Source organism: Xenia sp. Carnegie-2017, unplaced genomic scaffold (genome assembly GCF_021976095.1).
Source record: "Xenia sp. Carnegie-2017 unplaced genomic scaffold, XeniaSp_v1 HiC_scaffold_23, whole genome shotgun sequence".
Lineage (NCBI taxonomy): Eukaryota > Metazoa > Cnidaria > Anthozoa > Malacalcyonacea > Xeniidae > Xenia > Xenia sp. Carnegie-2017.
In genome coordinates this window covers 14474672-14488018 of record NW_025813486.1, presented here as the reverse complement: position 1 = coordinate 14488018, position 13347 = coordinate 14474672, and the positions used below count along the sequence as shown (strand labels likewise).

General features: G+C 35.0%; 1 pseudogene; it reads right to left on the bottom strand.

Moving 5' to 3' along the window:
• Window positions 1-12600: 12600 nt before the first annotated feature.
• On the bottom strand, window positions 12601-13086 carry LOC124449195 (annotated as a pseudogene).
• Between the last annotated feature and the right edge of the window lie 261 nt (window positions 13087-13347).

Sequence of the window (13347 nt, the reverse complement as noted above, 5' to 3'; positions counted from 1 at the left end):
TGAAGAAGGATGTAAAAGTACATTACATTCTCTGTTATCGACCACGTCTTCCATTTCTCCATGTGACTCCAGGACACCCTCCTCGTGAATATCATTTGTGCCAAAAACGTGCATTGGATCATTGTCATCAGTTTCTTTGTTTGAAAGTGACAGCAGTTCTTGTGGACGGTATTTATTGCGAGATTTTTTGCTAGCACAAATAGGACAGATATAAGATTTGCCGTCTATACAATTACTGTATTTTTTGAGTTGTTTCTTTGTTTTAAAATGAGGTAAACCAACGCATTCTGGATGATAAAACTCCAGACAACCTTCTTTCTTTTCATCGCACAAAATATAGATTCCAACATCTTCTTTTTGACAGAGACACCATAATTTTTGGTTGTTCCTTTCTGGAGTATGGGCTTTCGGTATGCATCTTCTACGTTTTATGCATTTGTTTTCTTTATTGGATTGTGCTAAGGTTTTGACCACATTGTTGGTGTGTCTGCTTGAAACTTCTTTTTTTGAATCTTGTTTAATGGAAGATGCATCTCCATGTTCACTTTCTTTAGTGTAATGAATATCTCCAGTTAAATGCTTCTGGGTAGTGACCATGTCGAATTCCTCGCTAGCCTCATCACTGTCAGTCGCTGATTGGCCAAAATCATAATGGTCGTTTCCTGTGCATTCACCACTATGAGTGTTAAATGGTCGGGACTCTAAAAATGGCAAAAACTCGCGACCCGACGACGGGTGATGCGCATTATCATTATATTTATTGTCATGGCTAGCTAACAGATCTTCAGCATTTGATAACTAAAAAATGCAAACAAGTGTAGTATATTAAATTGAGTGCATCAGAAGAAACATTGATTTAATTTGAAGTATGGTCTGGATTAGAACAAAGCAAATAGTACCATCATTATTAATACTGCAATAAACTATTTCAAGATATTAATAATTAAATATGCTGTAAATAAAAAAAGGCGATATTAATGATTACAACAATATTGAAATATTTACAATTCAACCATTACGTTATGTCTAAAGATCTAAAAAATCAAAAAATTTATATAAAGATTTATATTTGGGCACCTAAAATGGTTAGAATATTCTCTGAACACATGAGCAACCGATTTTAACTTGCTTGAACCTTACATTTGTAGACTCAAGTTTCACCTGCCACCGCCACCCCCCTCCTCACATTACAGCAAGGATATGCAACATCTATTCGACGTAAATATTCTCTTTTATTTTAAAGGCTATAAGCATGCGTCCTATTTATACAGAATGTGAGACTTCTAAGATTACGCGTTTTCAAATCCCTGTCACATGCTACAAAAAAGGTGTGAGGTTCCTAATGACCTTCCCTCCTCCCCACCATACCCCAACAGGAATGCTGGAAGCCGCCAAGAAGAACAAAGAAAGAAATAGTTAACGCAGTTGATAAATGTGCTACAATACAATGTCTCCATAATCAATGTTCACTGACGTTACGCTCAAAAGATGAATTGACTAAAATTGATTGGACATAAATAGCCAAATATGTAAATAATATGCCAAAAAACAACGTTTCTTGGACATTTAGACATTTCAGATTAAAAATGAAGTTAAAGAAGAATACGACTGCCGTCAGTCCCAGATTTATGGAAATGCATTACCCAAATCAAAACTATTTGCATAAATCATTCCCGATAGAGTGTACATTATCAATGTATTTACTTGCATATAGCCACTTAAATACCTTAATTAAAAATTGAATTATTACATAATTTAGTGCAAGTGAGGCATATATTGCCTATGGTATGGATACACGCAAATTTTTATGGAGCTAATCCCTCAAAAATAGTGTAATAGCCTTAAAAACAAAGTTAAGCGATGCACACATGTGGGTCCAATAACTATCTAAACTATTCTGCATTTACAAGACGCCCTTCATTACATTGCATGTCACGTGACTGTGCTTATTGAGAAAGGTGAAGTCCAAAAGATCGTGCATCGAAAACCATTTTTGCTGTGAATACTTTATCCTCAAAAACTCTTTTAAAACAATTTTCTGAACTGTACATATTCCACCCAACCGATAATTCAAAATGCTTGTAACTTTTGCGTTTGACATAAATAGGTTAGCGATATTTTCGACGATGTAACTTTTATTTCGTCTTTAAGTGAGGATTAACGCTTCATATAATGCAACTATATATCGATGAACTATGCAAGGTCTTTGTTGTACTGATAACATCACGAAGTACAAAATGCTATAAATTTTCGATCACAATGCACTGAGCGAGCGACGTATCAAATACAGCAAAAATACAACAATCTTAATAACTCAAATGACAAATTGCATTTTAATTTAAGTTCGTAGAAAATTTTGGGCTTGCTTTCACTTTGAATGATTCTCAAGCACAAACATCGGTTATCAATCAGCGCATGCGCAGAAGATATCACAAATATTCAAACGGTCATTACGTTTTGAAAAATAATTAATTCGTAATCTTTACACAAACAACCAATCAGAAAGTTTAAGATAATTTTCAAACCGCCCAAAATTCATAAACCGTTTACTGTCAAACGAATGATCAATACATGAAATTAAATATCCTTTGAGTACCTCTAATCGCCCATGCTCGATTGCAGATCGCATGCCATTCCGGTTATCGTGCCAGCGAAGATATAGGTTTTTCCGTGCAAGCAATTTGTTTCTAATCCCAAGTTCAACTAGAATTTTACCCCAGAAGCTATTTGACTTTCTGTAAGAGTCGATTTGGTCGCCAGACACATTTGACATAGCTGCAACAATTGCATTCACGTCAAACGTGTATTTCGATCGACGACCAGCAGTGCGCTGAAAAGCACAAACAAATGCAGTGAATGATAAAAGACACGAACGACCGTAAGACAAGAAGAAGCGATAGCGTACCTTCATCATTAAACGTTACACGAAAACGAGAAGAGCACAAAAGATTTAAATATAATCCTGAATTAACTTTTCTCGCAAAAGTAAAAATTGCTTCGATAATACAGGAAAACCGTTGACATCAACCATTCAACGGTCAGTCAAGAAAGACGCAAACACAGGATACGACAAAGGTTTTAAACCGTGAAATTCTTAAAATGACGTTTGCATAAATTAGCATAAACTCAACAATTCGACGAAATAAATAAGACACATATGTTCTAATTATATTGCAACAAATTATATAGCACAAAAGTGTTGTTCTTTTCATAAGACGTAGATTCTCTCCTCGAACTTGTGCCAAGATAATCAGAACATCTTTCCAATCTTCAGAATCACATCTTTAAAATGGTACCCAATGAAAAATGATTGCAGCGTGTTTACCACTACTTCAAAATTAGACATAAGTACATCTCATTTAAATAACGCACAAATTAATTAAACCAAAAAAGAAAACTATTTCATAAGCTGTAGAACCGCTTCACTAATTTGGACCAAGATAATAAAACCATATTTGTAATCCTCAGAACAAGATCTTTAAGACGATACTAAACACAAGTAAATTGTAGCGTGTTAACTTCATAAAAATTAGATATATATAAACATGTCAGTTAAGTACCGCGAATATTAATTAACGCAAAAATGCTCTACCTTTCCAAAGCTGTAGATTCGCTCCTGGAATTTGGGCCACGATAATAAAGACATATTTAAAATCCTTGGAACACGTTCTTTTAGATGATACTAAACACAAGTATATTGTAGCGTGTTAACTTCATAAAAATTAGATATATATAAACATGTCAGTTAAGTACCGCGAATATTAATTAACGCAAAAAGTCTCCACATTTCTCAAGCTGTAGAATTGCTCCACGAATTTGGGCCAGAATAATAAAACCATATTTGTAATCCTCAGAGCAAGATCTTTAATCTGATACCAAATACGAGTATATTGCAGCGTGTTAACTAGTTCAAAACCCGGCATATTTAGACGTTAGTGAAATAATGCAATTGAGTTTCCACAAGTTTTTAAGATGCTATTTTTGTTGCACTAAGAAAGTCCTTCAAATTTTGGTTTCAATGTCATTAGTGATGATGGTTGATGATCCAACTTTCTCCCACTCATTGGGAGAATTTAAAATCAATTTCAGAGTGGACTAACCCAGGGATCAAGACAGCAGGAATGCTATCTTTCTTGAGACATGATTTTACGACTTTAAAGGTAATGAGAACAAACAGTTCAGTAACTTTTACTCTCCACAAGAAGAAAAGATTAATGAATCACATGAAATACCAATGGAAGAATTTGCTCTAGAAGAAAATGACGAAATTGAAAACACAGTTGAAGCAGATCAGCATCTTAAACTAGTGACAGCAGCATATGAAGAAAATTTTCTTAAAGAAGCTCAAACCCTTCCCAGAAGAAGAATGTCTAGACCTCCCAACAGATTTCATGAAGAAAATTACTTCTCACAAAGCTTGACTGCTGACATCAACGAACCATGTAACATTCAAGAAGCTTGGAATGGTGTAAACAGCAACTATTGGCGAACAGCAACCGATTTAGAGTATCAATAATTATTAGATAACCAGACATGGGAACTTGTTCCTCCTCCTGAAGTGAAGAATATAGTAGGATGTCATTGGGTATTAAAAGTAAAACGAAAGGAGAATGGATCTGTGGAAAGATACAAAGCAAGATTAGTGGCCAAAGGTTACTCTCAATCTGAAGGTACTGACTATGAAAAAGTTTTTTCACCAGTAGTTCGTTTTGCATCAATTAGATTATAGTTGAGTGTGGCGAACATACACAACTAGGAAATTCACCAAACTGACCTTAAGACTTCCTTTTTGCAAAGGTAAGCTAGAAGACGAAATTTACATGAAACAGCCAGAAGGTTATGTTAATCAAGAGAAGAAGAATTATGTATGTTTGTATGGTTAAACCATATATGGTTAAACCATATATGGTTTAAAACAGGCTGCACGGTGCTGGAATTCTGAAATTGACAAGTTTCTATTATCGAATGAATATTGAAAAAGTAATGCAGATTCGTGTGTCTACATAAAGTCCATTAAACGAAAAAATGGTAGAATCAACTTTGTCATATTGGCCTTGTATGTGGATGACACGATGTTGGTGAAGTAGGTTACATTCTGGGGATGTCAATAAAGTGCAATCGTCAAGGTAAAACACTTAGTATAAGTCAGTCACAGTATTTGCTTGGAGTACTAAAGAACTTTGGAATGGATAAATCAAAACCAGTATCAACACCACTAGATACATCAAAGAAGTTTGTATCATTATCTGATAATGAGAAGCCAGTAGATGTTCAGAAGTATCAAATGGCAATAGGTTGCCTAACATATGCAACTATTGCAACTCGTCCAGACTTAGCTGTTGCCATCACAACTTTATCTAAATATGTGTCCAGACCAGGTAAAGATCATTGGCAAGCAGTTAAAACAGTGTTTCGTTATATCAAAGGAGCGATGGACTATGGTCTTTTCTTTACTGCAAATTGAAAAGATTTTGATTTGTGTAATTTTTCAGAAACCGATTGGGGTGGTGATGTGGAGACAAGACGTTCTAATAAGGGTATGTTTATCATATTCAAAACAGCACGATAAGCTGGTGCAGTAAAAGACAGACATCTGTATCAAGATCTACAACTGAAGCCAAATATATTGCTTTGAGTTCAGCTTCACAAGAGTCCATCTGGCTAAGAAGACTACTGAATGATATTGAATTGTTGAAACCTGTCCCTACAACTATTTACGAAGATAATCAAGGTGCCATTCAATTGTGCAAGAATCCTAAATTTCATAATCGCACAAAACACATTGACATATCCTATCACTTCATTAAAGAGCAAGATAATGAGAACACAATACGCGTAACGTATTGTCCTACAGAATCAATGATTGCTGACATTATAACCACACAATTAAGCAATCCTACATATGAACGTTTTAGAGATCTCCTTGGTGTAAAACAAATTTAACTTGATAAGTAATTTAGTTGATCGTTAAGTTGGAGTGTTAAAAGGAAATGACATCATATATTGTATAACTCTCAACTAGATTATTAATCATGTGACCAATGTACTTATTATTGTTCTGCCTTATAAAAGAGCACATGATTCTGTCTGTTTGGTAAAACCTCTAGATCTAACACAGAAAAACGAGAGGCTTGGGACTTGGTTAGTGTATAATTTGTTCGTCAATTTTAAAAGGAGTTGGATATCATATTTTATATACTTTGTGTGTTTTTCATTTTTAGGGAATGGCATTTCATCGTCAATTCGAAGGTTTGAAGTCAAATCAAGCACCTGGTAGCATTGGTATGTATGAAGCTCTAGACTTTTTTTTTGAAAAATCGTTTGGTAGAGTATAAGTTCTAAGTGCATAATAGACATGTGTGACAATGCATGAATTAAGCAGTCATCAATATTGTATTGATCTATGTTACATGTTTGTAAATGTAAATCGTCCAGGTTGATATAGTCCTGAGAAGGACTGTTTTTGTTGTTTTTTACTGACGTTTCGACAACCTTAGTGGTAGTCATCTTCAGAGTCAAATGAGGAGTAAACATCAAGTTAGCTGTATTTGTTATCTGGTTCTTACGTCATTGTATTGCATGTACAGGAAATGGGTGGGTGTCAATTGTGTATTGTCATTGTGAATTAGAGTGAAGTGTAATTTTTTTAGTTGTTATGTGTGATTTAGGTGTGATGTTTTTAGTTGTAATGTGAGGGTGTCAATTTTCTATTGACATTGTGAATTAGTGTGATGTGTAATGTTTTTATCAAAAAACTGAGCACTATACAAATACCCTACAACTATGTACTAGTGTCTTTTGATGTGAAATCACTGTTCACCAGTATTCCACTTAATCTGGCACTTCCTTGTACAAAAACCCTAATTACAAACACTATGGACGTACTGCCATTACTGAGAGAAGACATTATGGAGGTACTGGAGCTCTGCCTTACCTCGACGTCCAGTACAAAGGTACTCACTACAAACAATTACATGGAACAGCAATGGGCTCACCCTTTGTAGTTGCTGAAATTGTAATGCATTCTATAGAGGAATGGGCGCTCACGACTTACAAACATGCACCATCTTTTTGGTTCTGCTATGTAGATGACACAATCAGAGCACTACATGCAGATGAGATTCATGACTTTCACACTCACATCAACCAACAGAACGGCCACTAACAATTTACCAAGGATGTCAAAGAAAACGGAACTCTTCCTTTTCTCCACTGTTTAGTAAAACATGACAAACAAAAACTACGAACAACAGTTTATCACAAACCAACACACACTGACCAACTACCAGACCATTCATCTTACCAGGGGCGAAACTAGCACCTTTTTAATGGGGGGGCTGGTGATGAAATTGCTATGCAAGGACACAAGATGTTCTGCAGATCATATGGAACAGTACTTATTCAATAATAAATATTGGGCTGATTGAACAGATTTTTCACTATATAATTTTGTAATACATGTTCTCTTCTTAAGGCAGAACGCACTTTAGCATATTATTTAATCTTTAATGGCAGTTTTGCATCTTTGCAGTTGCCCAATTTTTTAAAATACCATTTAAGTCAACATTGTCCATAAGATCTTTTTCACATGCAAGAACGATTAAATCATTTAATCGCGTATCTTTCATTGTGGATCTCAGGCAGTTTTTGACAACTTAAGCATGCTGAAACACCTTTCATCTTTTGCACAGACACTGGAGCGGTCAGCAATAGTTGACATGCCTTGCACACCGTTGGAAAGACTATTTTGTATTTGAAAGCAAAAAACGCAATGTCTTGAAGGATTTGGGTTCTGATTTAAGTTGTGATGACTCAATATCATTGAAAATTTCCAACTCAAACAGCACTATTTCTGCATCAACATCTTTTACTGCCAGTAGAAAAAGACCACACATTTCATTAACTGTTTCAGCCTTGGGCCTTTTTAGCGGCAGCTGAAAGCATTCATTAAGAGGTTTTATCTGGTCGATGCAAACTTTAATGTTATCGGTATTCTCTATAATAAGTGAGTCTAGAACCAAGTACATTTCCTTTCGGTAGAAATATATAAATGATATTTCTGTTTTTATTTCGGAATGCTCAACAATTCGTTTTGGTGGCTTTCTTGATCGATGATGACGAGTGTATTCTGCCATTACGTTTATTCCAACTTTGGTTCCAGTTGCAACCATTGCCTGTATCCCAGAGTCTAATCCGTTCTCGTTACTTCGAATTTGTCTAAGGTTTTCTACTGTAGCAACAATCAGGTTAAGGGCATCTACTATATTTAGCTACTCCTGTAGTTGTTTGGTTAGGATTTTGGGTTTTGTCATTATGATTCGCATGACCATAAGAGCAGAAAGAAAGTTGAAACTAAGAAATTTCTTTTTTATTCCATCGCCTTTAGCTTTTATTTTTGATTCTACATCGCGGGCTTTAATAACTTTCACAATAGCATTTGGTATTACCTCAACTTCTCCAGACAGCATCAATGGACTCCGAATTGCAAATCCATCTCATCTTTGACAAGTTTCAAAACTTTAAATTGTTTTCAACATCTTTGCAACTTTCTTCTATAATTTTATTTCTTTTTGTGCTTTTGCTAAAAAACACATATATGTCTTCTAGAGTTTTGTACATTGATGTAATTATTGAGCTATGTTTGTAACAATGCTCGTTGATTGTTTTAGACCAATGTCCCTGGCAAGGGATGTAAAGAACTTGTTGTTTTAAAATTTCTTGCAACACTTTTTGAGCAACTTTTAGTCGTCTAGACATTGATGTTGTGAAATCGTATGTTTGAAATGCAAACATATCTATATCGATTTCATTTTCATTAAAGATTTTATGACATCTTTAGCCTTTCCAGCAGCAGTTTTGTCAAGGGTCTCTTTCATTTCAACCAGTCTCTTGCATGGGATGCCCATCTGGTCGACATATCTTACAACAACAATAAGCTTGTCTTGATTCGATGTATCAAGTGTTTTGTCTGCAGACACAGAAAATATACCAGCTGACTTAATTTCAACCCTCACAGATTGAGCCGGCAAATGAAGCATCTCATTTTGTGCCTCTGAGCTTGTATATGTTGTACTTTATGGCTTGTATATGTTGTACTTTATGGCCCGAGGCGCTGATTGTCCAGCCACAGCTTGAGAACAGGACAATGTCTTGAGAGAAGATTTACAGTCTGAATGAAATTTCCATCCTTGTCATCGCCACCTCCTCTGAATGCCAATGACTGCCTTGCCAGAGTGCGAGCCACATCAAGAATTCAGAGAAATTTCTTATCATCATTACTCCTTTTATTTTTCTAATTGATGGGCTGTATAAAACACCTTGTTTCATCACCACAAATTATTTCAACATTTTTAGCATGAATTTTCTCAACCGTGAGTTCAACTTTTTCTCTTTTCTCCCAAGCTTTGACTGACTTTATTAAACGAAGCACGTGCTCTTGGAATTGGTGGCTCCAAGCTTTACTGGCAACACCAGAAATTTTTTGAGCAATGTAAAAGGTTTTTCGGTATTTTTCTAGCATTTTTCTCATTGGATCTTTTTCCTGTATGATAATTGACTCAACATCTGCGAAATCATCAACGGTTTCTTTTTCACTAAATAGTTCAATGATTCAAGATACTCGTAGCTCACGCTGTACTAATTCTAGTGTTAAAAATGTAGCAATACTAATTCTAGTGTTAAAAATGTTAGTAACCGCAATGTTGACGAAATTTCAAGCACTAAAAGTAATCTATCTTGTAATAATTCTGATGGACTTTGTTGGGAATGGCGATTTTAAACAGCTACAAAAATTTATTTGTTTATGTCTAAAGGAGGTGACACAAAGCAGTTTAGTAATGATGAAATCTTGTTAAAATGGTATGGACCAAATAAAAAAAAGCTGGCTTTTTAAAGGGTGAAGGCTTAAATTTGGAAAGTATTTTTGACCAATACACATCGAAAACAGAACAACCAGAAGCGGCAAACATTGACAAACACGTGCACGCTTATATACATGGAGAAACTACAAAACTTCGTGATGAAAAATGCTTTAATTGCGTTAAAAATGAAAATGAAATAAGCATTTTGAAAGAAAATAAACACTATGAACAATCAAATTATCAAACTCGTGGAAAATCAGAGCACCGTAAAAGATTTGTCTACAACAAATACTAAAAAAACAGATGTATTATTGGCGGTAAACAAGATGGCGGAAAGTTTAGACTTGAAAAAAGCAGAGATTGATGAACTCTCACGAGATAATTCCGAAATGAAATTAATTCTGGAAATAAAGTGAAATATATCGTTGATTTACAAGAGCAAATTTCTAAACTGTTAGCTGCAAATGAAAAGTTCATGCTAGAGAACAAGCGGTTGAAGGGCGAAAACAAGCAGCGAAAGACTGATATTCGGATTTTAAGAGAGAACTTGGACGAGCAAGTAAGACAACAACAATTTTTAGTTGACTGTTTCAAGAACAATGATTATATGTTCAGATTTTACTTCATGATTATAAAACACTTAAAGCATGGTTTGATTCATAATATAAAACAAATTCCGAAGAAGCAAAGGAAGTAAATATCACACTATTTAATTTCTATTGCTTATTTCCGTTCACTTATTTCATGCGTTGTAAATATATATGTGTATGTATGGTTTTAAATATCATTCTGTCTGAGGATGACTTTGAAATAAAGTCGTAATTTTACAGTTTACTTCTCGTCTTGATTTATATTTTGCAATCTCAAGATGTCTTGCTTCTTCGGAATTTGTTTTATATTATACTTCTTCAAATTGTCGGCTGGTCATGGTTTATGGTTTGATTCATTTGGCCCAAGTGTGAAAAGTTTAGTGTATTATGGTTCCAGCAGATTCCTCAAGATTAACATCAGCAGATGTTTTGAAACGTGGACCTAAAAGATCTCTGTCTCTGGAACATGAATTTTTCTAGTTTTGGGCCATTGGCGTACAGGTGTTTTGGAAGAAGATTTAGCTTCTAGAGCAGGTTCGTCTCAGTCACAAATCTCAAGAGTCTTCATTACATGAATTGATTTCCTACACTCAAAGTTATGGTGCTATCCAATTTGGCCATTCAGGGAATCTGTCAACAAAACAATGCCAAATTCATTCAAAGAAACGTACCCTGCAAGCCAAGTCATTGATTGTACAGAGATATTTATTGAGACACCAAGTTCTTTTACAAGTCAAAGTGTTACATATTTTAACTATGAACACCATAACACTGCCAAAGGACAGATTGGCATATATCCTGCAGGAGCTGTAACTTTTGTCTCTGCTTTGTATGCAGGAAGATCAAGTGCTAAACAAGTAAATGTTGATCATGGTATATTAAATCTTTTGGAAGATGGGACTCTATAATGGCAGCTAGAGGATTTCACATTAAAAATGATTTACCTGGTGGTGTATCAACAAATATTCCTCCTTTTTTGTATGCAAAGGAGCACCTCCCTTTTTAAGAGGAAACCAAAACCTGAAGAGTTGCTTCTGTCAGAATTCATGTGGAAAAGGCCATTGCCAGATTTAAAATTTTCGGAGTATTAAGTATGGTATTTCCTATATCAATGTATGCAGATTTGAACAAAATTTGGGTAGTATGCTACTACCTGTCAAAGTTTTTACCAACACTGATTGTAAATAATTAAGTCTCTTTATAATTATTAAATATACCATGATGAAGAAAGTAGTTTTCATGACCACAAAACTCTTCTGTTCTGTTTTTTATACATTATATATGCACAAGTAAATATTACAATGTTAGGTAAATCTTATTCACAAACAGGAAGATTGAAAGAAAAAAAAAGAAGTTAACTCAGGAAGCATTTTTGTCTCCCACAAATTTAAATCTTTTTAAATATGCTCTATATGTAAATCCAATCCACAAAGTCAATCCAATGTAGATTTAGTATATTCATCACACCATGACACTGGTAGTAAGAATTTGATTTTCCTGAGCTTTTATGCTACTTTCAGTTTGTTTTAGACAGAAACTTTGGCTTTTCTCTACAGCTTCATTTATAGTAAAATCTTTTACAGAGAAAGGACACTTTACTTCAAGACAGTCAACAGGTATGCCTTCTTTTAGTACAACTCCATTGGGACTGCAACCAACTCATGGCCATTTTGGGGTAATGACAAAACCACAGTGTCTTCCATCAATGCTGGTATTTGTACTCCGGATTTCACTTTTATAACTTCGGATGGCAATATCCTCATTATCTATACCCCATTTCATAGCTGCGCGAATTTTCATATTTTAACTAAAATGTTGTTTGGTTATTGCTTGAACTAACAGAGTTGATTGCATGGACTTTCTTCAATTAATTATTTTTCCAAAAACTGATGCAGTCACTCTCTTAGCACGTTCAAGGTACCAGATAGATCTTAGCTTTGCTCCATTGTTTTCATGCATATGTTTATAGCATAAGATACGGTCACACCAACCTTTTTTATCACCAGTTCTACCTGTTCCTGGCTGTAATTTAATGGAGCATCAAAATCACTTGGGACATTCTTGAAGATTAAATTAATCAGCTGAGCTTCAGATAATTTCAAATTTGAGCTATTAGAAGTCTCACAATCTGTCTTTCTCCTTTGTTGCAATCAAATGAAAGATGTCTCAAACAGTGTACAAGGTTTACAATCATTTGAATCTACAGCCTAACAAAATAACAAGGCCCGATTAATTAATTTGAATGCTTTTGTTGTATTTCTGATTTCATCTTCTGTAATATTCTCCGCAAATGGTAAAACAGCACAACATTCCCCTCTTGTCCCTCGTACAGAATGTTACTTGTTTGCATTGTTCACCTCAGCTTTTTCAAAGAAAAGGTCTTCAAACTTTACTGCTTTGTCAAGGGTCTTTGAGCAAGCAGATGGCACACTCCACTTCTGAGGAAGCTGAGTGCAGGTAAGGTCAGCAGGAATATTTTTTAGTTTGAGGTTTGCAAAGTCTAATAATGTATATGAACGAGCAGCTACATGTTTGCAGCATCCTCCTTGACCTGCTTTGCAAAAACATTTAGCATATTCAACTTCACCAGTTAGTTGATCTAAATGAACATAAACAGTGTAGCTTATGCTCTTCATGGAGGCAGTAAGGCAAGTCTTGACCAAAAATAACACCTTCGAGGCTTTACATTTGGTTTGAACATTGTGTTTCTCACATATCCTTCTCTCCACGATCAATAACCCTTCTTTATGTTTCAGTGAGCTTTTGGGGCGATTTTATCAGGCATAGTTTGGCTGTTTTTTATAAGCTTGTTTTCTAGTTTCTCGTGAGTGAACACTGAGTTGCCATGTTGAAATGTTTTGATCTGCGTGACTACTCACACAAGAATGCAGTGCGCT